Consider the following 21,691-nt stretch of genomic DNA (forward strand, 5'->3'; position numbering starts at 1 on the left):
TATTATTATTACTATTAATCCTCTCATCCTTTTCACCCATCTCCTCCCACTTGTGACTGTATGACTGTAACCTTGTTGCTTGTATTCTAACAATTTATATTGACTGTTTCCTAGTATGATTTGATTGCTTATTGTATCCTACGACTGTTATTAAGTGTTTACCTCATGATTCTTGACTCTTGACAAATGTATCTTTTCTTTTATGTACACTGAGAGCATTTCCATCAAGGCAAATTCCTTGTGTGTCCAATCACACTTGGCCAATAAAGAATTCTATTCTGTTCTGTTCTGTTCTGTTCTGTTCTGTCCTGTCCTGTCCTGTCCTGTCCTGTCCTGTTCTGTTCTATTCTTTAAAACAATGGCACATATTTTTCAGGATTATATGGAAGCTAGAAAAGGTTGCTTGGTTTTAATGAGCAGCAGAGTAATACAGGTAGCCCTTGACTTACCACCACAACTCAGTCCAAAATTTCTGTTGCTAATTGTGCAATCAGAAGTCTTGGGTGGCAGAAAGGCCGGTTGTCTGGAAGGGCCCAGGTAAATGCTAGAAAATGTTATTTCTTTACAACTACAGTGCCACCTGGAGGTAAGAGATGTCAACTTGACAGAATTAACAAACACGTGTGTTTTCCCCTCACAATTACACATGCAGAAATTGAGAAATATGATCACCTCCTGGAACACAACAGTTTGCAAACTCTTATGGGAAAGATTCACCCAGAAACTACCAGAAGATTCATCTCAAGTCTGTGTTGTTCTGCTAAATATCGATGCCAGGTGTGGAAATATTTCATTCACATGAGAAAAACTAACTTAGTATTGAAGATCAGGGTTGAATTATCTCAGATTCTTTAAATCCCACTAAAACAAATAAATTCTTTCTTCTGAGAATAGTTTCTCCAAACTTCTGGAAAACTGAAGCCAATTGCAATAAGGAAACAACAATTTTTTGTTGTTGTTAGTTATGAAGTCATGCCCGACCCATCCCGACCCCATGGACAATGTTCCTCCAGGCCGAAGAATATTAGGCCCTCTCAATTTAGTAGCATCGCAGAGCAGTCCTGTTTGTGGTCATGGCAAAAGCTTCTTAAAGCAATGTAAACCAAATGCCAGACCAGCTTTTGCTAGACAGGAGCAATGGCAGATGTTTCCTGGAAACCTGGCAGAAGATGATGTGGGTAACAAAATCAAATTTGCCGGTGGTTAAGGCTCCAGGCTAGAAACTGAGAGACTATTGAGTTCTAGTCCTACCTTAGGCATGGAAGCTGGCTGGGTGACCTTAGACCAGTCACTCTCTCTCAGCCCAACTCACCTCACAGGTTTGTTGTGGTGGGAAATATAGGAGAAGGAAGAAGTATTCGGTGTGTTTGTTTGCCACCTAGAATACTTTATAAAAATAATAAGGTGGAATATTAATACATCAAATAACATAGAAGCTCCCATTGGAGTAGAGGAAGAATGGATCATCTGGAAAGCCATAAAATATCTTCCAATTGTGGTTGATAGGCCAAGAATCAACATGGTAACCTGAAAGAATTTATTAAATAACTGTTAGAAGAAAGAGATTAGAGATATGCAAAACATGCTTTGCACAAACTATTCCATGGAAGAAACAGCTGGTTTTGAGTAGTCCATACATGAAACAAACCTTGTAACCTCTGGATTTTGAGATCTATATATTTGCAACAGACAAAAGTTGGGGGTGGGGAAAAAAGTCAAGGAGATTGACTGCGTTGGCTGGGTTGGACGTGGGCTGGCTGATAGGTTAGTTAAGTTGTGTTTTTTCATTACTGATGAGGCCCCTGAAGTAAGGAACAGTCACATAGGCCATTAGATCAGCAGTGGTGTCTCAAAGGTGCTTTTTCAAAAGGCAGCTGGAATGATTGAGGAAGAAGACATTTCGCTTCTCATCCAAGAAGCTCCATCAGAGCTGATGAACTGATGAAGCTTCTTGGATGAGAAGTGAAACATCTTCTTCCTCAAGGAAAAAACAAAGTCCAGTTGCCTTTTGAAAAAACACTTTTGAGACAACCATGACCTGGATGACTGCAAATCTCCATAGACATGGAAGATGGCAGTTAAGTGGAGTGGCAGCTAAGGGGAAGTGGGGAGTGATAGAAAGAAAAGCACTGGGAAGAGGGGGAACAATTGGATAGGAAACAATGAGACAACAGTAACAGCAATAGTGGCTGAGAGAAGGCAAGGCAAGGCAAGGCAAGGCACTAAGAAGATGGAGGGCAGGTCAGCAGGTTGTAAATGAACATGAGAAAAACCATAAACAGGATGTGGCATCATGATATCCAAAACAGGTATAACTGGCAGTGGTTTGTTTCTTGCACTTGGAAATCATCTCTTCCTGCCCATGACAAACCTCTATTTTACTCAAAGCAAAAAGGAACCAAGAAAAGTAAGCCAACTTTGCTTAATTAGCAGCAATCCATAATTCAGAATCTGTGTGGTCAATAAAGGAGAGTACTTAATTAATTAAAAGTCCTCAAAAAGAGAGCTCTCATATGTTTGAGATCTATGAAATAATCTGCTTTTGTCTGGGATGATGGATAGATCTTATTTCAAGACTTAATCAACTTTGTAAGTATTCCAGCCCGCAGCCAGAATCATTAATGAAGAATTCTTCATTAATGAAAGTACGAAGGTGCTTCGTTTGAAATTAAATTACAAGTCCATGTAATTTAGTGTGATTTATACGGATGAAAAACAGTTCTCTGGAGTTTTCAGATTGGACCAGAGCCTTTCTCAGTTCTACCTTGAATTGAAGTTGGGTGATTCTGTAGACACTGACTGAACCATAACATTTATTATTATTACTATTATTATGGTTAATCTTTGGTGAGATTCACAGCCTTTGGGGCTGGTTGGTAGCTCAACAACTCGAGTCCTAACCAAGGACCTAGGAACTGTTCAGGTAGCATCAGAGGATATAAGTTGTTGCAAGGAGGATGGTTATTATTATTATTACTTTTGATGTTTTATTGAGAGAGAATGGAAGCATTGTTTCTGAATTGTGTAAGCTATCCAGAGTCTAATGGTGTGGGTGTCTATAACAGATGATGATGATGATTGTTGTTGTTGTTGTTGTTCATGGTAAAACCTGCAAAAGGTGTTCCACTAAATGCCTATGGAGATTCTAAGTCATCCAGGTCATGGCTGTCCCAAAGGTGTTTTTTCAAGAGGCAACTGGACTTTCTGGTTTTTCTTTGAAGACATTTCACTTCTCATCCAAGAAGCTTCCTGGATGAGAAGCAAAACCTCTTCAAAGAAAAACCAGAAAATCCAGTTGCTTCTTAAAGAAAGAACCTTTGAGTGTTCCACTAAAAGATATCAAAATAGGGGACCCTACAAGAGGAGGTGATTAGACATCAAAGTGAGCAGCTTGAATGGGGTTTACAAAGCAACTGGCAACTAATATGGCTCTCTCAACACAGATATGGTAGGACATCTTCTACCGTGCTAGTTGCCATCTATGCTGTTTCCTCCTGAGCCAGCTGGAATTTTCAGAGTGCCCCCTGAAGCCCCCTGAAGCATGTACTATAGTAATCTACTTGTGAGGTTGCCAATACTTATGCTAGTTCTCTGTTCTTCTGGTAGGGGCAAAGCTACTTCATCAGCCAAAGCTGACAAAACAGCCCTGTGAAGTACCTTAGAAGGAAAGAGTTCCACTTCCTTGTAAGCCCAATATATGAACCCACCCACTTTATGACAAATTGCCTCAATCTCATTGCTTTTCTGGTCTGCATACTTCAGCATCTAGCATTCTCAACAGTGATCATGCTGGCTGACAGAATTCTGAAAGAACAAACACCATATTGACATATGTTCATGTCACTCCACCCTGCCAATAATTCTGAATTAACCCTTCTCTCTGTGGCAGGCAGAGCTTCTCAGAGAGTTGTTGCTGATTCTGAACTTCAGAGTTTGGGTGAGAAACCTGTTCTGGATGAGTTGTAATTCCCCTCAATATAAAAAGTTTGCAGTTGATCCTTTGGGTAGTAGAAAAAAAAATGAGGAAAACCTTCGTGGAGGAAAATGTTTCAGGAAATAGTTAAAATTTTGGAAGTTGTGGAGTGACTCCCATAAGTAGGTGGCATACAGTATATATATATTTATATATTTAGAGAGGAAGTTATTAGAAAAAGAAAGAAATCAAAACATTGTTGAAGCTTTCTCTGCTCAATTACATCTGTGTGGTAGAATCCAAAATCTCCCACTCCTTAGGAAGGCGATTGTGGGTTGATCTGCGGATTGAAGTGAAAGAGCACAAAATGCAACCTCCTTCTTCCTTTCCCGGATTCCCTGCGCATCCAAAAGGGGGCACTGCCCTGGGCTCTCGGCCTCTGTTTTCCATTAAGATTCTAAAGCACCACGGTCGGCCTACTGAACCCATGGCTGAGAGCATGGCCGTCCTTCCCCCCTCCACTGTGGGGTGGCTCAGTTGTTAATTGATTTAGAGATAACTGAATGAGGCATCTTTCCTATGCGCACTTCCTCCTCATTGGCCTCCTCATTGATTAATTGCCCTTTTTTAGCCTAGTAGGAGGTCACCAGTGGACTTATAAAGTGCTTGGTGGGAGAGAAAGAGAGGGAGATGGCCGGGGACTACCAAAAGCTGCGCGGAAGAACGATCATTTCAGAAAGCAAGGTCCATATTAAGAAGTCAGGGCTGAGGGTCCTCAGTCTGTATCTCCCCCTCCCACCCACCTCCATGTAATCCAAATTTCAGAAAACAGCCCAACATTATGCCCTGGGATTCTGATATTAATGCTGATAAGCACGTTCCCTCTCCCCTCCCACCACGTGTTTGCTTCTATTGCTAGATGATGCGGGGGGCTTCAGGACTTGTTAGAAGAGGCATTTCTCTCTTTAAACACCCCCTTCTTGCCAGGAGTGCAAAATCCAACAGGCATCAAAGCAAGAGAAACAACCGTCCTGTTTTGAACCCGCCTGACAGCCTGCAGAGAATGTTAAACAGGGAATCCGACACTCCGCTTAAAAGTGGGGAGAGGGGGGTGGGTCTTTTGAACCTTGAAGGAATGTGCAAACGAGGCAGAGAGGGCAAGAAAACCTCGGAGGAAAAAAAAAGTAAACCAAGGAAAAGAATTTCTTCGACTTGCATAAGAGGTGGAGGGGGGTGGAGAAGTGAGCAGGTGCTACTTAGCACCAAGGGGCAGAATGTGTTGGTTCTGAACATATCTGTCTGTCTTTTGGCAATGATCAGTGTGTTTCTTAAAATTTAACTTGCTAGAAAGATAAATCGTAGTAATGGGGCCAGATTATTATTTGCCAGAAGAGGGTTCAAGTTTTTAGAGATAGGGTTAAGGGTGGCAAGGGTATGAGGGGTGGAAGGAAGCAATTCGGCTACTTAGTGGTTTGGGGAAAAATAGGAATGTCTTTAGCCTGACTACTATAGTTTTACAACCTTGGAAGAAACAGAAAGGAAGCAGTTGTATTATTTTCCTCCACAATAATGTTCTCCAGCTTAGGAACCTCTAGACATGTTAGGGCACAAATCCTATCACCACAGCCAGTTTGTTGAAACTAAGAGTTGACATTGCTAGTATGGTTTTTATGGCTGCTGCTACTACTGATAAATTGTGCCCAGAGCTGGGTAGGTGGGAACTCAGGTGTCTCCTTCCTTATTTTAGGAGTAATGACCTCTTCGCTTAAAACTGTATCCCTTTTAAAATCTGGATTGGCTCTGTTTAGTGTGGGAAGAAATATCCATCTGGTTCAGTACCAAGCTGGGAGAAAGACACTGGAAACATGGAGGCTGATCGGAAAGATGGTTTAATGATGAACAGAACCACATGGGTTCTGGTGCAGCTGACCACATGGAGTTGAGAAAGAAGGGTTTTTGTATCTTCTCTTAGACTTTGCACTTGAGCTTCCTGTTCCTGTGCAAGAACATGTATTCTATTGGCTGTTGTCAAACTCCCATGGGGCCATGTAGGGGTCATATTTGTCTGAGCAAAGTTTGGTTGAAATTTGGACTGCTGATGCAATGAAGGGGCATTGGGCAATTCCTACTGTGGCTGAGGGCTTTGTCTTGGTTTGGATCTTGAGTGAGGGCATTTGCTTATGAATAGAGCTATCTATCTCTTTATATCTTAAGTGCTGACATCTGCTGAGGGCTATTAAGCACTGCTTTCTGTCTCCAAGAGTATATTTCTCCTTTTAGGGAAATATAATATTCTGCCTTTTTATTTCCTAAAATATTTCATTCTTCTAGGAGAAGGGTGGGTGACAATTTTCTACAGAGGGTTCATCAGTGTTATTTAAACTCTGGGTTTGTGACTTCATGAGGCTAGGTGGCTATGTATGCTAGGCTGGCTTTTTCAAAACATGATAAAGTCAGCTCCCTTCTGTTTGGCATTACTCCTGTTGAGTGAAGTCCCAGACATTATTTCCCCACCTCCATGTTCTGAGCGGTTGGCATTGTTCCCTGCAGGATGAAAAGGAGAACCAAGATGAACTGTGACAATTATCAACTTAGAACAGGCCCTGCAATGTGCTACAGGCTGTTCAAAAATTACCTTTTTGAGGCTTAAAGAAGGAAAACCCACATCATTTTCTGACATCATAAGCCACTGGCCAGTTAGTTCTTTGGGGCAGGATTCTCAAATCTGTTACTAGTGGGCCGCTGTTGTCTGGCTAATAGTAGAAATGGCCAGTTGACCTTTGTATTGCTGTTAAGCAGGATCACAACTGATTTGGAGAATTCTGCTCATCATTAGCAGCCCAACCGTTTTGCTCAGAGGTGGCATTCAGCAGGTTCTGACCAGTTCTGGAGAACCGGTAGAGGAAATTTTGAGTAGTTTGGAATACCACCTCTGACTGGCCCTGCCCCCACCTATTCTCTGCTTCCTGAGTCCCATCTGATCGGCTGGGTCTTCTTTTGTTGCCCTACACAGGAGAACGGAGCTGGAAAGCAGGTTAGTGGGGTGGGATGGGAATGAAGATTTTACAGTATCCTTCCCCTGTCATGACTACCAAGCCACGCCCACAGAACCGGTAGTAAAAAAAATTGAATCCCACCACTGGTTTTGCTGTTTTGTTTTCCTGTGATAACCCAAAACGTTTTCAGCAAGGGCAAATGCTGCCTCTTAGATTTTACTAATTTTTCCTAAGTGTTTGGGTCTAATGTATGCTAGGATTGAGTCTGATCTACTAGGTTTGATGCCAAAATGCATTATAGGTGGGATGCTATTGGAAAAAATAAAATCTGTTTATACCGCATGTTATTTTCATCTGGTGCCATTTAGAGGTGTTGGGTTTCTCCCTCCGTTAGGGGCAAAAGAAGTGCTGAATGGAGGATCAAGAGAAAAGAAAACCAATACCTCCCTAGAAAGTCTCAAAGTTTTCTGAAAAAGCAAGCAAATGTTTAAAAGGTCTCTTGACAACAGGAGGTTTCTGCCAGCACTCATCAATCCCATCATATGATTGAGCATTAGCTGAGTGCAGAAAGTAATCTGTAACTGCTAGAGTCTTGGTGATGACACTCCAAAGGTAGCCAAAGCAAATTTTACAAAATGAAACGCTCTGAAAAGTGGAGCATCTTTAGTACAGTGTCTTTGAAGTTATCCCCAAAAGAGGGGGGAGATCTAATCACTTTCTTGAAGTGGCAGTGATTTGGGAGCCCTCTCTGAAAATTAAAGACATCTGGTTCACAGCATGTTATGCCTTCAGAATGGTCTGGTTCTCACTCATTCAGCAGGATTCCCTCCTTCCTCTCTGTTGGTAACTTTATCTGTACTGAAAAACAAGCATGAAGAAATGATGTGCAGCAACCCAGATGGATGGGTTTTCTGAAGCCCTATGGGAGCCTGTAGTATGAACTAAGAAGGAGAGAGGGATGGTTGTCGAAGAACCGTGGCACAGACAGGTTTTAAAAAAGGACCAATAAAGGGGAATATTTGTAACTCAGGGTTGAAAGGAGGGGTCCTTGATGCTCTCTGGCTGTTTCATTGACGTTTCATTGCCCAAACTAGGTAACATCATCAGTGCACTGATGATGTTACCTACAGTAGTTTGAGTAATGAAACATCTGTAAGAAAACAGCCAAGCACAGAGAGCACCAAGGACTACTCAGATAAAAAAAGGGTTGGAAGAAATTTCATTCTGGGGCATCCAAGCCAAGCATCTTTCTTTAGGTTTGGAAGGCCACAGTTTCTGCACTGATCTCCAACTGTTATCCATTTTAGAATTACCACATCTGACCAGAATAAATTCAGGATGACCACTAGATGGCCACTATGTACTGTAGTGGTTATCTAGTTTTTTGCAAGCAGATCTATAGTCCGTGTACATTTCATCCTAATAAACCTCAGGCAAAGGTCATCAGAAACTGGGCACAGGACATTCTCTTCAAAAACCTGTAAGGGGTTCTTGCAAACTTATGAATCTGGTTTATAGCAAATCAGTGGGATGTCTTTGTACAAAACACTGGTTATGGTCATTTTAAATAGCTGGTTTTACATAGTGTGCTCAATCATAGGTTATTCCATAAAGCACATTGACTAGACTTGCACAATGTAATGTAATGCTAAATCATAATTTAAATAAGCTACCTTAGGGCTTAGCATCTTGTACAAACCAGGCAAAAAACTTCATGGAAAATAAATTTCTATGCTGATTTGTGTTCCTCATATCCAAATGTTGCCTACAAACGTCATACATTTAAAGCTCTACTATAGACTTAGAAACTAATTCCCTAACCACAGTGGGGCTTTTTTGTCTATCTCAGCTAGCCAGTTGCATCATATGAGCAAAGCAATAGTGCTTTTCAGGCTCTTGTAAGGATTATAAGAAAGTAATTAATTCAGAAGAAGCAAAGGCATCCAAAGTTACATTGCTAACATCTGGTCAATAATGGAAATGGTACTGGAGTCCCAAAAGTTGTCTAGTTCTGCTTTAGTGACCGTTCAAAGGCTTTTATGTGAAGTCCACAACAAACTATGGATGGCTTTAAAAGGCATAAACGTGCCAAACCACCTCACCTGCATATTAAAGAATTGATCAGAAAGCAACAATTTGAAGAGAATGTGAAGCAACTAAACACTTCTAAATTGGGCAAGTAACCCATGTACAGAACATATATTAAGAGAAAGAACAGACTGAATTAAAATTGGTGAACAGAAGCATCAACAATTTCAGATATGGTGACGATACAATTTGATGGCTGGGGGTTGGAAAGGCTTAAGGAATGTTTTGATGAAGGAAGAATACCAGAGCACAGAAGTTGATCTGCTCAATATTATATATTATATATATATATATCCACAGGGATTAGGCAATACGAACCCACAGCAGACAGGCAGAGATAAATTCAAAACAGTAATAGATTGTCTCTTTCAAGCCTCCAAATCAATTAGAGTGAGGGATGTGGCCATGAAATAAATTGATATGTACTACTTGGGAGGAAAGCTATAATAGGTCTAGATAAAATATTAAAGTGCAGAGATACCACACAGGCAACAAAGCTACATATTGTCAAGTCTTTGGTTTTCCTAGTTGTGACATATGGCTGTGAAATTTGGATTGACATAAAATCTGAATAAATAAATAAACAAATGCCTTTAAAACTATGGTGCTTGAGAAAGACAAGTCATACTGGATGAAGTAAAACCAAACTGATTACTAGAAGTACTAGGAAGTTGGAACATATAATATGAATACAATTGATGGCTATAAAGATTGAAGGCATTTGAAAACAAGGTGACTAAAGAAGAGACTAAATATCATTGACTAGCTCTATACCCATGCTTCACTACGAAACTGTGTGATCAGGCTTAGTTTTTGGGGAGGAAAACAAGGGGGTGGGGAGTAATTGTGCCTCTACCTACCAGTATCCATCGGTATCAGGAGTGGGATTCAACATTTTTAACTACCGGTTCTGTGGGCGTGGCTTAGGTGGTAGGTGTGGCTTGGTGGTCATGTGACTGGGTGGACATGGCTTGGTAGTCATGTTATTGGCTGGGTGTGGCCAACTCAATATCACTCACATCAAGGCACGCATCTCCTCGCCTGGCCTCTCATGACTGTGGGGATGCTGCAACAGTTGTAAGTGTGAAAAATGGTCATAAGTCACTTTTTTCAGTGCCATTGTAACTTTGAATGATCACTCCACACAAGCAAAGTACCAGCAAAGGAAGGGGGAAAAACACCAGAGACGTTCCTGAAACAGGAAGTCTAGTCCTGCCAAGAATGTAATAAAGGTTAATAGAGTGGCAGCTTCTATAAGCAACACCAGAATGTTTCCTTCCTGCCTTCCTTACAGGATTAGGCCAGTAATTTCTTCTAGTAACCGGTTCTCTGAACTGCTTAGAATGTTAACAACTGGTTCTAGAGAATAGGTCCAAACTGGTAGAATCCCAACCCTGATCGGTATTCATCTAGCTAGTGTCCTGTCAGTGTGTGAGAGAATTGAGGGCTGTTTGAAAACTGAAACATGGAAACTGAAACAGTATTTGCTGTGTGAGCAAGGAGATAGCAAAGAGCCTGGGCGTGGCTTAGTTCAACTGTTCTGTACAAAAGCTGGGTGCTGCTGTGGAACTGAAATTCTTCTCCTCTGCTTGTGTTTTGCATTTAGAATAGATTTCTTTTCAGGTGGGGAGCGGGAGTAGAACTCCTTACATCAGAGCATGTTAATAATAATATAGGAAATACTAATGCTCTGATGGTCATTTTGAAAAATCCTTTCTTAGTGAGCACCTAGAAGCCAAGTGGAACATACGTGCCAAATTTCAAGTTTGTAGGCTTTACAGTTCTGGAGATTTTGTGATGATGCGTATTTCATTTTTATATAGATAGATATCACATGTGTGACTCAAAGTGGTAGATAATCCCATTGAAACCAAATACATCTATTCATGAAGAGTATAGAGGTCTGACTGACTGAAAGGCCAATAATAAATATGTTAGTCTTTCAACATTCCACATTGCTGTGAATCTTCACAGTACGTATTTACCTTCCTCAAGTTATTGGAAAAAGCAAAGATATACATGTGAGATCCTTTTTTACTTCTAATATTGCCAAGTAGCTGTTTATTTATGGGTAGGCTTTGACTTACGGCCACAATTGAGGCCAAAAGTTCTGTTGCTAAGCAAGAGGGTTGTTAAGTGAGTTTTGCCCCATTTTTATGACCTTTCTTGTCACATGTGTTAAGTGAATCACTGCAGCTGTTAAGGCAGTAACATATTTGTTAAGTGAATCTGGCTTCCCCATGGACTTTGAAGGTGGCAAAAGGTAAGCACATGATCCTGGAACACACCAACTGTCGTAAATATGAGACACTTGCCAAGCACCTGAATTTTGATCAAGTGACCATGGGGATGCCATAATGGTCATAAGTGTCAGAAATGGTCCTCAGTCACTTTTTTCAGTGCCATGTAACTTCGAATAGTCACTAAATGAATTGTTGTACTGTTTTCATTAGTCTTTATATTTAATTTTTATTTAATTTACATGTAATTTTAGTCCCATTTTTTTTCACCGTGCTCAACTTTTATTACAAGAGCTTGCAAATTCTTTGCATTTTTGGCTCTTACTGTAAGGAAATGCAGAAGGGGGAGTTTTTTTAAAAGGGAAAGAAAACAAGGATCTGCAGAAGCTAACTTTCTGTATTCTCCCTGGAGTTGAAAATATTCAGAGGGATTTCAGTGGTACTTCTTTGGGAATAGAACAGCAACTTCATGATCCATCTCTCCTTCAGACATTGGTAGTCATGATTCATGTGTCATCTCTGCATCTTTCCATCCAAGTGTGGGAGTTTGGCCAAATGAGCATTTTGGTTTTCCATGCACTACATTTGGCAGTGTTTTTAATCCTCTGAGATCAAATGGGCAACAACATGGTGCCAATTTGTTCAAACTAGCAAAACATTAGAAGTGATGATATTGGAACAAAAACCAGGGGAGATGTTGACATCCTTACTTGTTCATTCCCAAGAAGAAAATATTGTCTCTGTGGATATAACAATCGGTGTGGGTTTTAAAGATAAAGTGTTGGCATCTATCCCCCTCCCTTCAAAGTTTTGCTTCCTATTGGAACGGGGTTGCTTTCATTCATTTCCATGACACAAGCAGCCCTCTGGTGCTGTGTTATCTTAATTGGCAGTTTTCAGGAGGGGAAAGAGTGCCATTTTTAGCCCGCTTCCTTAATCTGTCTGAATGGTACTTTTGGTTGCTCAGAAGCAGATTTTTATGGCAGTGGAAAAATACTTCTTCCTCCTGTTCTAAGAAGCACTCCATGAATCCCTAGGTCCTTGCATTCAGGACTACAGCTGGAGGAATCAGACAGGGCATGTCGTGTCTGTGCCAGAACAAAGATGGAATCTTGAGGAAGATTGTGTCCCATCCCATCCCCCCATATACACACAACACGCACGTACCCAAAAAAACCCCTTGGCTTTCATTTATTTAGGGACATTCCCGAGAAGAGTATTACATCATTTTTAATGCAATCACTTCATTTTGTTGTTCTAATGAACTATGGACTTGCGAATGGCTCACGTTGATAAAGGAGTTAACATTATTCCTGGAAAAGGCTTATCTGGATTACGAAGCATTAAAATCTGCATTTCACACATTGTACTGAGGCAGCAGACCAAACCACTGTGGCCTCCAAAAGAGTTGTATAATTCATTCAGTAAACCATTGTTAAATAAACCATGGCTTAACAGTGGGTGAAGTTTTATTGATTTGCTTTAGTTCAATTGTAAGGTTGGCATTCACCACTAGGTGGCAACAATTATTCATGAAGGCTCGCTTATTTATTTATTTATTTATTCATTTATTTAAAAAGAAGAGAAAAAGAAAACATAAAATGGAGGAAATAAGAAAGTACAAAGAGACACAGAGAGAGAACAAAACATCCACAATACAATTATATATGAGGCCTTTTCACCCAGGTAGGTACAAATATAGAATTATAAATAACAGCTTCAGTAAAAGATTACCATACAGTGTTCCTGTCTGTATATAATCAACATTTGTAAACAATATTTCATTTTCCCACTTCATGGGCTGCTTCTCTGCACAAGCTATGCCCCCTTTCTGAAAAAGAAAAGCATGTATATACACTAGCATACATTATAATATACATAATCTTCCACGTGCATTATTTTCCTGAAGAGGATCCAAACTACCCCATCCTATTTACACTAACTGGCTTCGCTTTGAAAGGTGATTGTGATGACCCAGAGTATATCAGAAATATAACAAAAACCAAAACGTAAAATAAAGTCCTTTAATGCCTTCAACTTGGCTTCACTGTTTAATTGTTCACAGTGGAGGAGTAAACTATCTTCAAAATAACATTTCAAAGGACAGAACACAGTTCAAATTCAAAGAGCTGATAACAAACCAAAAACCAAAAACAAACCACACTGAATAAAGTTCCAAGACAGACCAGGATAGATAATTGCAACTTCAGGAAGATAACCAGGTACAGTCCGTTGGAAGCATGCTAACCAAGATAAACCTTCTTTAGGAATAAAAGACTAATTTGTCTCCAGCTTCTGTTAGCATGCAGGCCCAACCTTTTATGCAGATCTCCCACCTGGAACCCATGAAGAGGATCATGGCCCTCTCCTCCCAAGTAGACCACGTTTTACCCTCATCCTCTCCTCCCTGCGTGCCCTAGGATGGATAGGGGATGGGCCTGGCTCCTCCTCTGACTGCTCAGCTGGCCTTTGCCCTTCCCCAGCCTCCTCCACAACCTCCGGAGCCACACTTCCACTCCCTGTTGGCTGTTCCTCCTCTTCCTCAGAGTCAGTCTCCACCAGGGGCATGACAGTGATGAACATCCATTGATCCAGTAATATTGAGAGTAGCTGCAGAGTGTCATTGGCCAGCAATGGAAGTCTTGAGAAATGGGGTGGACAGAACCTCATGGGACATTTTCTTCACCAAGCTATCTTTCTTCTTCCCACACTGAGGTCACCTATGCCCCGACTGCAAAGATAAGGAACTGAATGGCTTTTTCATTAGTACCATTTCAAAGGGCTTCTCCATCTTATTTCTCATCTCTAGAACACAGTGAATGAGGAGTCTTAGGAAAAAGCTTTACAAATTATCACAAGAGGAAAGGAAAAAAAAACACCCGACAACCTAAGTCTTATCACCTAGATTTGCTGGTTCACCTTCTCTGAAAGAATACTTTTGGTCTTTCTTTTTAAACCAGAAGTGCCCAACTTTGGCAACTTTAAGACTTGTGGACTTCAGTTGCCAAAATTCTGGGAGCTGAAGTCCACAAATCTTAAAAGTTGCTACCAGAGGTGGCATTCAACAGGTTCTGACCAGTTCTGGAGAACCAGTAGCAGAAATTTTGAGTAGTTCAGAGAACTGGCAAATACCACCACTGACTGGCTCTGTCCCAATCTATTCTCTACCTCCCGAGTCTCAGCTGATCGGCTGGGTCTTCTTTTGTTGCCCTGCACAGGAGAACGGAGCTGGAAAGCAGGTTAGTGAGGTGGGGTGGGAATGAAGATTTTGCAGTAACCTTCCCCCAGGAGTGGGGAAGGAATGGAGATTTTGCAGCACCCTTCCCCTGCCACGCCCACCAAGCCACACCCACAGAATTGGTAGTAAAAAAAATTGAATCTCTCCACTGGTTGCCACCAAGTTTGAGTACCTCAGGTTTAAAAAGAAAGAGAAAAAGTATGATGTTGCTGTGCCATCTCATCCTACAAAGCTGTCACTGGGAAAACCATAGTTTTTTAATAAATCAGGCCAGCAATCAAGGTGTCTCCTTTACATTGTCCTCATTTTAACACTTGGTTGGCCTTGATTTGGGTGTACAATGTTTCTGCACCTCTTGCAAATAGGCATATCTCTTTGGGGAATTGCTAAGCTTAATTAAGATTTTTTTTAAAAATGATAATGGATGCCACATAAATTCAGAAGTTCATTATAAATGTCAATGAACTTTACAAGTGCTGGCAAAGTTGGATAATGAATTACAAGACCTTTAATTTGCAATGTTTCCAAGCATATCTACTTATAGATCTAAGTTCTTCCAAATAAAAGCCATAAATGCTGAAATTTACATCCAGACACACATAATTATCACTTTACTGAGCATGAGGGAGGTACATTTTAGGAACAAGGAGTTCACTCCTTCCCAATCCATGAACTTTTATTTATGTTTGTTCAATTAAGCCTAACAGCTGCATGCCTCCCACTCTCATCTTAAGCATGGTGGGCATTTCTCAAGATAGAACTCCATAAAATCCAATAAGATCATGTGATTAACTTCTTAAGAGCAGCTCATAACATAAAACCAAGAGCCCTAGGCATTGAAGAATGGGATGGGGAAGGCTGATTTAGTATTAGAAAGCTACCTAAGGGAGAAGAGCAGGGTGAACTGGAAGGTGGAGTTAAACGTGTCATTAGTTTGGAGTGATTGCATTGTCACAAGAGATCCAAATCCAGCCCTGGTGAATTCTGTTGAGCCTTATCTAGCACCAAATTAGCTCTCTCTTGTGTATAGGCAGCAATAATAAACTCTGTTATGATTTAAACTCAACGAATTCTCCTGGTTATTTGTGCCAGACTCTACCCAGTTGATAAGGGAAAGTTCCTTTCCTTAAACTGTACACTGCAGAAGGGAAGAAAACATCTGGCAAGTTCTCCCTCCACCCTCAATGTTTCTACAAAACTCTTACCCAGTACTCCTGTTATGTGAACAAACAATCAAGTGAAGCAAAAATATTTATCTATACATGATGGAAGAGGCTTATGCTAGGTATGTATTCAACAGCTCCTAATAAATGTCTCATACATAACCCTAGGAGCAAGACCAGCTGAATTCAAGGGGTCTTGGTACAGATGTATACTATAGAAATCTAGTGCAACATAGCAATCTATACATTTATTACATTGTTTATTCACATCCTTGAGTTTACAATGCATTGTTACAATGAAGTTGCATTCTAAACAATGTATAAAATCGGTTCAAAAGAGGTAAGCCATGATTAACTACTGCATATTATACAACTTAACCCCACTGCCTAAACTCACACAAACAGAAATAAGATAAAAGAGAGGTTACTTCAGATAAACTTGATTATAACGGCTACCTCCCATTAGACCAAGGATTCTGAGTCCTATAGGATCAAGATGTCTACGGTTATCTCTCAGTATCCTTTGCAATGTATCAGATTGTCATTAAAAAGAAGAATCTGATCTAAAATAATGATAAACTGATATATTGGAAAGCAAAGCAACTTCTAGTACCATTCCTCTCCCCCCACCACCCCCCAGAAATGCACAGGAGGGCAAACATATGCTCTTTGCAAGAGTGACCAGACTTGCTGTCTTAGTCACTGATCCCAACAAGATTTAGATTACTGAATCTGGCCTATATTGCAAGGGTATTGTTTAAAAAAAAACCTATTCACACTTTACATGATACAATTTCCATGGTGAAATTAAATAAACGGTAATTGCTGGATATGTAGAGGCTACAGAGCTATCCAGATGCTGCTGTTTTGCAATTGCAGACATTCTTGGATGGTCTGGCAGCTGTCAAAACATTTCACCACCACCTCCAAATGTTGCTAATAAATAAAAGCAGGATATAATTTTAACATCTTAACACTCTTCACTAACTGGAATGGGGGATTACTCCTATGCATCTTAGTTTCTTACTTATCTTGTGGTTCAATACTTCCATAGCGCACTGGACTCTTCCTTATGGCCAAGCCAGTATTATCTTCCAATTCTTGAGCTAGCTGCAAATGATATTGACATAAAATTAGCTGTTATCATAAGTTATCCCTCCCATGCCACAGGCATAATGCTGCTTATTAATGTTGTGTGCAGGGCATGTTAAAGACAGTAATTAGTGTGTTTTCTTAGCTTTATTTCCCTTCCATCATGTCGCCAGCAAGCTGGAATGTGTTCACTAATCACTCTTTTAAATGTGGAATGAGGGCTGGAGAAGAAAGTAAATTTTGACAGATGGCTAAATCAACAACAACAACAACCCCTCACTCTGATTTTGTGCAAGTGTTTTATGTTAGCAAAAAGAGCAGGACTACCAGATGTAAACTGGATTCCTTCTGGGCATGAGTTTAATGCTATTCCAGAAGTTCACAGGGCCTGGAGAGCCTGGGGAACACACCAACACCAGATTAAACTGACCTGTAGGTACATGGATCATCCCATCCCCAAGAGCTCTTTGCTGTTGCAATACTGGAGAACCTATGGTTTTCTGACCACGCTAGCAACAACATGTTTGTGAGAAGAGAAGACTCCAATTTGACTGGGCTACCAACCAATTGGTCCATGAAGCAGAGCAGATTGCCTCTACAGCAAAGCCGCCTTGGGATAAGGAAGAAAATATTACTTCAGTAGCAGTGCAGTAAGGATGGCTTGCGGTTGCTTCACACGTAGGTTGGAGAACCAGATAATGCCACATCACGTGGATACCACAGGAAATGAATGGTTGCCAGGATATGTTTGTGCCACAGTGAGAGGAGAGGAAAACCTCACTGATTGCTAGTTTTATTATCATCTACACTACAACCCCTACCTGCAACAGCTATGACTTGTTTACCAAATCTGCATTTTTGTGTGATTGAGTGTTTTAGTCTGCACAACTCAGATATTCTTAAGAACCATACAAGACTATTTTATAGGTGCCATCTTCCAAACTGGTATATTTTAATTCTTGCATCAATTTTGATATTTGCATAAACTAAGACCACATCTGACCTCTGCAAATCTGGCATGAAGACCATAATCCTAAACTTCAATGAACAACAACATATCATAAAATTAAGCCAACCCAGCATGCTCCCTACTAAGTAGAGAACATACACAGTGCCACTGTTGCTGCTTGGGGAAAGGAAAGAATAAACGTCAAGGAAATAAACCAATGGGCCACAACTAAGGACCTTCTGTTATCCCAGCACAGCTAATTACTGTTTGGCTGAGGTTGCTAATAGCCGTGGGTTTCTCATCTTTGATGTAACTTGCTGATATTGGATCTCTTTGAGAAAACAAGGATGTTAATGGTCTGGTAATGAGCAGGGAATTTTCAAAACGTTCTAGAGACAGAATATCTAGCCTTATAAATATTTATGAAAAGCCAGTTCTCATCCACAGATTAATGAAAACTGGTACATATACATTCTCTGGACATCTTCTACACAACTGAGAGCTACTACCCTGAAACTCCTACAACTACATTTTGGGAATAACTTAGGAGTTCATGGTAGCAGCCGTGACAATTGTGGACCTATTGGTCCCAGGTTACAAACTCAATTTGAACCACGGTTAGGAAGACCTAGGCTCAATCCACATCTATGGAAAAATTGGGCAAGTTTGGGGCAGCAGTTCTATCTCAGTCCAACCTATTTTATAAGATGATTGTTATGTAGATAGCAGATAATCAGAGTTGGAAGAGACCTTGTAGGTCATCTAGTCCAACCCCCTGCCCAAGCGGGAGATCCTACACCATTTCTGACAAATGGCAGTCCAATCTCTTCTTGAAAGTCTCAAGTGATGAGTGATGTGAGTAAAATCAAAGATTTCCCTGTAAGTTGTCCCAAAGTGCTGGAGAAAAATATAGGATATAAAGTTAACACTTAAAACTGACTCTACAAGCATGCAGAATAAGATCAGAAATAGGATTTTCCTTAAGATGACCAGAGTTTTTCTTCTTTAAAATTACTGATCAGACAACCACATAAGGTTTTATTTTAAATCATCATGCTCATCTTCTGAAAAGAATTCCAGAATGATAGAAATTCAATTTTTAACTTGATTTAAAATCTAAAAATGTAACACAGTGCAATAAATTGTAGTTTTACACAGTATAAAAAAGGAGCTGAAAAAAGTATAACTTTCTGTGTACAGTACAAATCTGTCTTTTAATAAAGATGTTTCATATACTTCATAACCAAAGGAAGTCTTATCTGCATATGGTATGTTCACTAAGACTATAATAACTACTCTCCCACCTCATCCTGTTGCTTGTATCAGATTTGCCTTGCAGGCACTGAAAAACTAAGATCTAAATGTAGACCTGTAAATTTATCTGGGAGAACAACTGTCGAAAAAGAGACGGGAACCAGAGTAGGTGGAAGGTTTAAGGTTGATTAAGGTTGTCTTTCCTGTACCACTTTAACTCAAGCTGAAATATAGAGACAATAGGATCCACACCTAATCACACCACAAACTGGTCTACTATCTCTGAACCCATCCTGTATGAACAGTTCATGGTATTGTAAGAATCAAATGAATGAGTAAATTATTGTTCAATTAATGGGGGTGGGGAGGAGAGATGTTATGCAAAGAAAGCCAGAAAGGTACTGGCATAAATCACAATGAAATAGGAGTCAGATACTTCGAGACCTCCTAGCTAGAAATATGGTGGAGGGTGAAGCATTCTCCACCACCAATAAAAGAGGCATGTCTCAAAACATCTGAACACCTGTATGAAGTTAACGATGCTTAGGAAGTGGAGATACAAGTGCCCAGGGGAAAAAAGAAAAGAGGAAAAGGAAGAAGAAGAGGAGGAGGAGGAGGAGAAAGAAGGAGCAGAAGAAGAAAGAGGAGGAGGAGGAGGAGGAAGAAGGAAGGAAGGAAGAGGAAAACCCTGCAGATTCTTCATGTTTTAGTACAAAGAAGTGTACACCTGTGAAAATAAGCAAGCACCACCCCACGGACCCGTAGAAGTTTAAACTCAACATTAAAACAAAATAGGAAAAGAAAGAAGGGGTTTTGAGGACCAAAGAGGACAAACATTTCTAGCCTCCATGAATGCCTCGAAGACACCTTTTTTTTTTTTTAAAGACACAACTTGGCAACAGACCGGCCGCTTCTTTTGCGAAGCCTATCTCACAAAAGAGCCACTTGAGACTTTCCTGAGCCCGGGGGCGGGGGGCGCTCTCTTGGAAGAGGAGGAGGAGGAGGAACGGCGGCGGTTCGGCTTCCCCGCTCCAGACACACAGCCTCCCTTACCTGTGCGCACACGTTTCACACCGGGCCAAGGTCTCCGGTGACACGGCCCGCCCGCCCCTCTATCTATCCCTCCCTCCTCCTCCTCCTCCTCTACGCTTAACCCCTGAATCCCTTTACGCCCGCCACTCACCCACCCCCGGTGCAAGAGGCAGCGGGATCTCCGCAAAGCCCTGCCCAGCTCGCCCGGCCGTCCCCGCTTTCGCTTTTCCAATCAGGAGGGGAGAACGGGAGACTGGGAGGGATTTCCTGCTGAGCGATCCCAGGCGAGGGAAGGAGGGAGGGAGTCGGAGGGGGAGCAAGGGGAGGGGGGGGGAGAAAGAAAGAAAAAAAAGAAGAAGAAAAAGGCGGCAGAGGCGGAGGCGAACTCTTGGGCAGAGTTCCCAGGGCGCCTCGCAAGCTGACCGGACGGAGTCACCTTCCGCGGGGGGCGACGCTGCCCTGAGGAAGCAGGAGAATGAGAAAGCGGGCGCGGGGGGCGCGGGAGGCGCTGCGCCAGCCTTTCCTCCGCTTAAGTTCTCGGGTTCCGTAGACTTTTGCCCGCGGACTCCCAAACCTTCTCGCTTCTCTTCCTTCCTTCCTTCCTTCCTCCCTCCGCGCCCGCCTTCGCTCGCTCCCGGGGTATAACTAGTCTTCGGCGCTCGGCAGGTCCGGGACGAGAGCGAGCGGGAAGAAAGAAGCCGTCGCTCGCATCCCGGCGGGTGTTGTGGAAGGCGAAAGGCAGCCTTTTCTCCTCGCCCGGCGGAGCGAGGCAGCCCGGAGGAGCGGGGAGGAAAAAGCCACCAGCCGGTGACAGGAACGCTCGCAACTTTGTGCGTGTGTATGTGTGTGCGCGCGCGAGTGGGAACGCGACGAGCGCCCGATGCGGTGAGTTGTGGGAAAGAAAAGCCAAAAGGTTGGAGTTGTGGAGGCTGTGGAGGGGGGGAAGGGGGTTGGGGGAGAAATCGGCTCCGAGTCTTCCAAATGTTGCCGACCAAGATTTGTTTCTCCTTCCCATTCCCGCCCTCGGCGCCACTTTATTCGCCTTATTTGGACACTTTTCTGCAGCAGACTCTGGATTTAAAAACACTCCGATTTTTGCTTTTTTCCCCCGAAACCGGGCTCCGTCCTTCGGTTCTGGGCGTTCAAGGCGCTTGGTCTGATGGCTTGGATGTTTTCAGACGAACTTTTCAAATAATTATATCCGCCAGGCTATATAATATCGCGCTCTGGTGCGCTGTATAATGTGCGCTGGTTTATAAAGCTTTTTATCCCGAATAATTCTCGGGTTGGATTTTTTTTTTTCCCCTCTACTTCTCTGTTCCCTCTCCTCCTGCATCTCCTCTTCCCGGATAATCCCATCCCCCCTTTTTTTTGCAACCTCCTTTGACCCAGCTAGGTGCGCTGAAGTACCACCACTCCCATTATCCCCAGCCCATTCTTGACCATGTTGGCTGGGATTAGTCAGCGTTGCCCTGCAATACCCTAGGAGGATCTTTTAAGGTTGGTGAATTTTTTTTAAGGAAAAATGAAATATAGTCTACCTCCACAGGCTCACCTCTTTTTCTCCGAAAACTGAGGTTGTAGCATGCTTGAAAAATGACATCCCTGTTGTGATAACAAAAGTTCCCCAAGTCCTACCAGGTAACCTTTGCTCTAGCCTTTGTTTTCCAGTGGAGGGAATGTTTGCCCCTTGTCTTCCCCCTCCAGGGCTGGTATTTTTAATAAC

General features: G+C 41.8%; 1 protein-coding gene across 5 annotated transcripts in view; it reads left to right on the forward strand.

Annotated features, from left to right (window-relative positions):
- Nucleotides 1-20,247: 20,247 nt before the first annotated feature.
- CASKIN2 (CASK interacting protein 2) overlaps nucleotides 20,248-21,691 on the forward strand; it is a 100,840-nt gene continuing 99,396 nt past the window's right edge. For all 5 annotated transcript variants that reach the window (XM_087924888.1, XM_026701981.2, XM_087924885.1 and 2 more), the window contains exon 1: nucleotides 20,248-20,850. The gene's annotated coding sequence lies outside the window, so the exon portion shown is untranslated. The remainder of the gene's footprint in view (nucleotides 20,851-21,691) is intronic.

This window comes from Pseudonaja textilis, chromosome 2 (genome assembly GCF_049901715.1).
Source record: "Pseudonaja textilis isolate UNSWEBS1 chromosome 2, rPseTex1.2, whole genome shotgun sequence".
Taxonomy (NCBI): domain Eukaryota; kingdom Metazoa; phylum Chordata; class Lepidosauria; order Squamata; family Elapidae; genus Pseudonaja; species Pseudonaja textilis.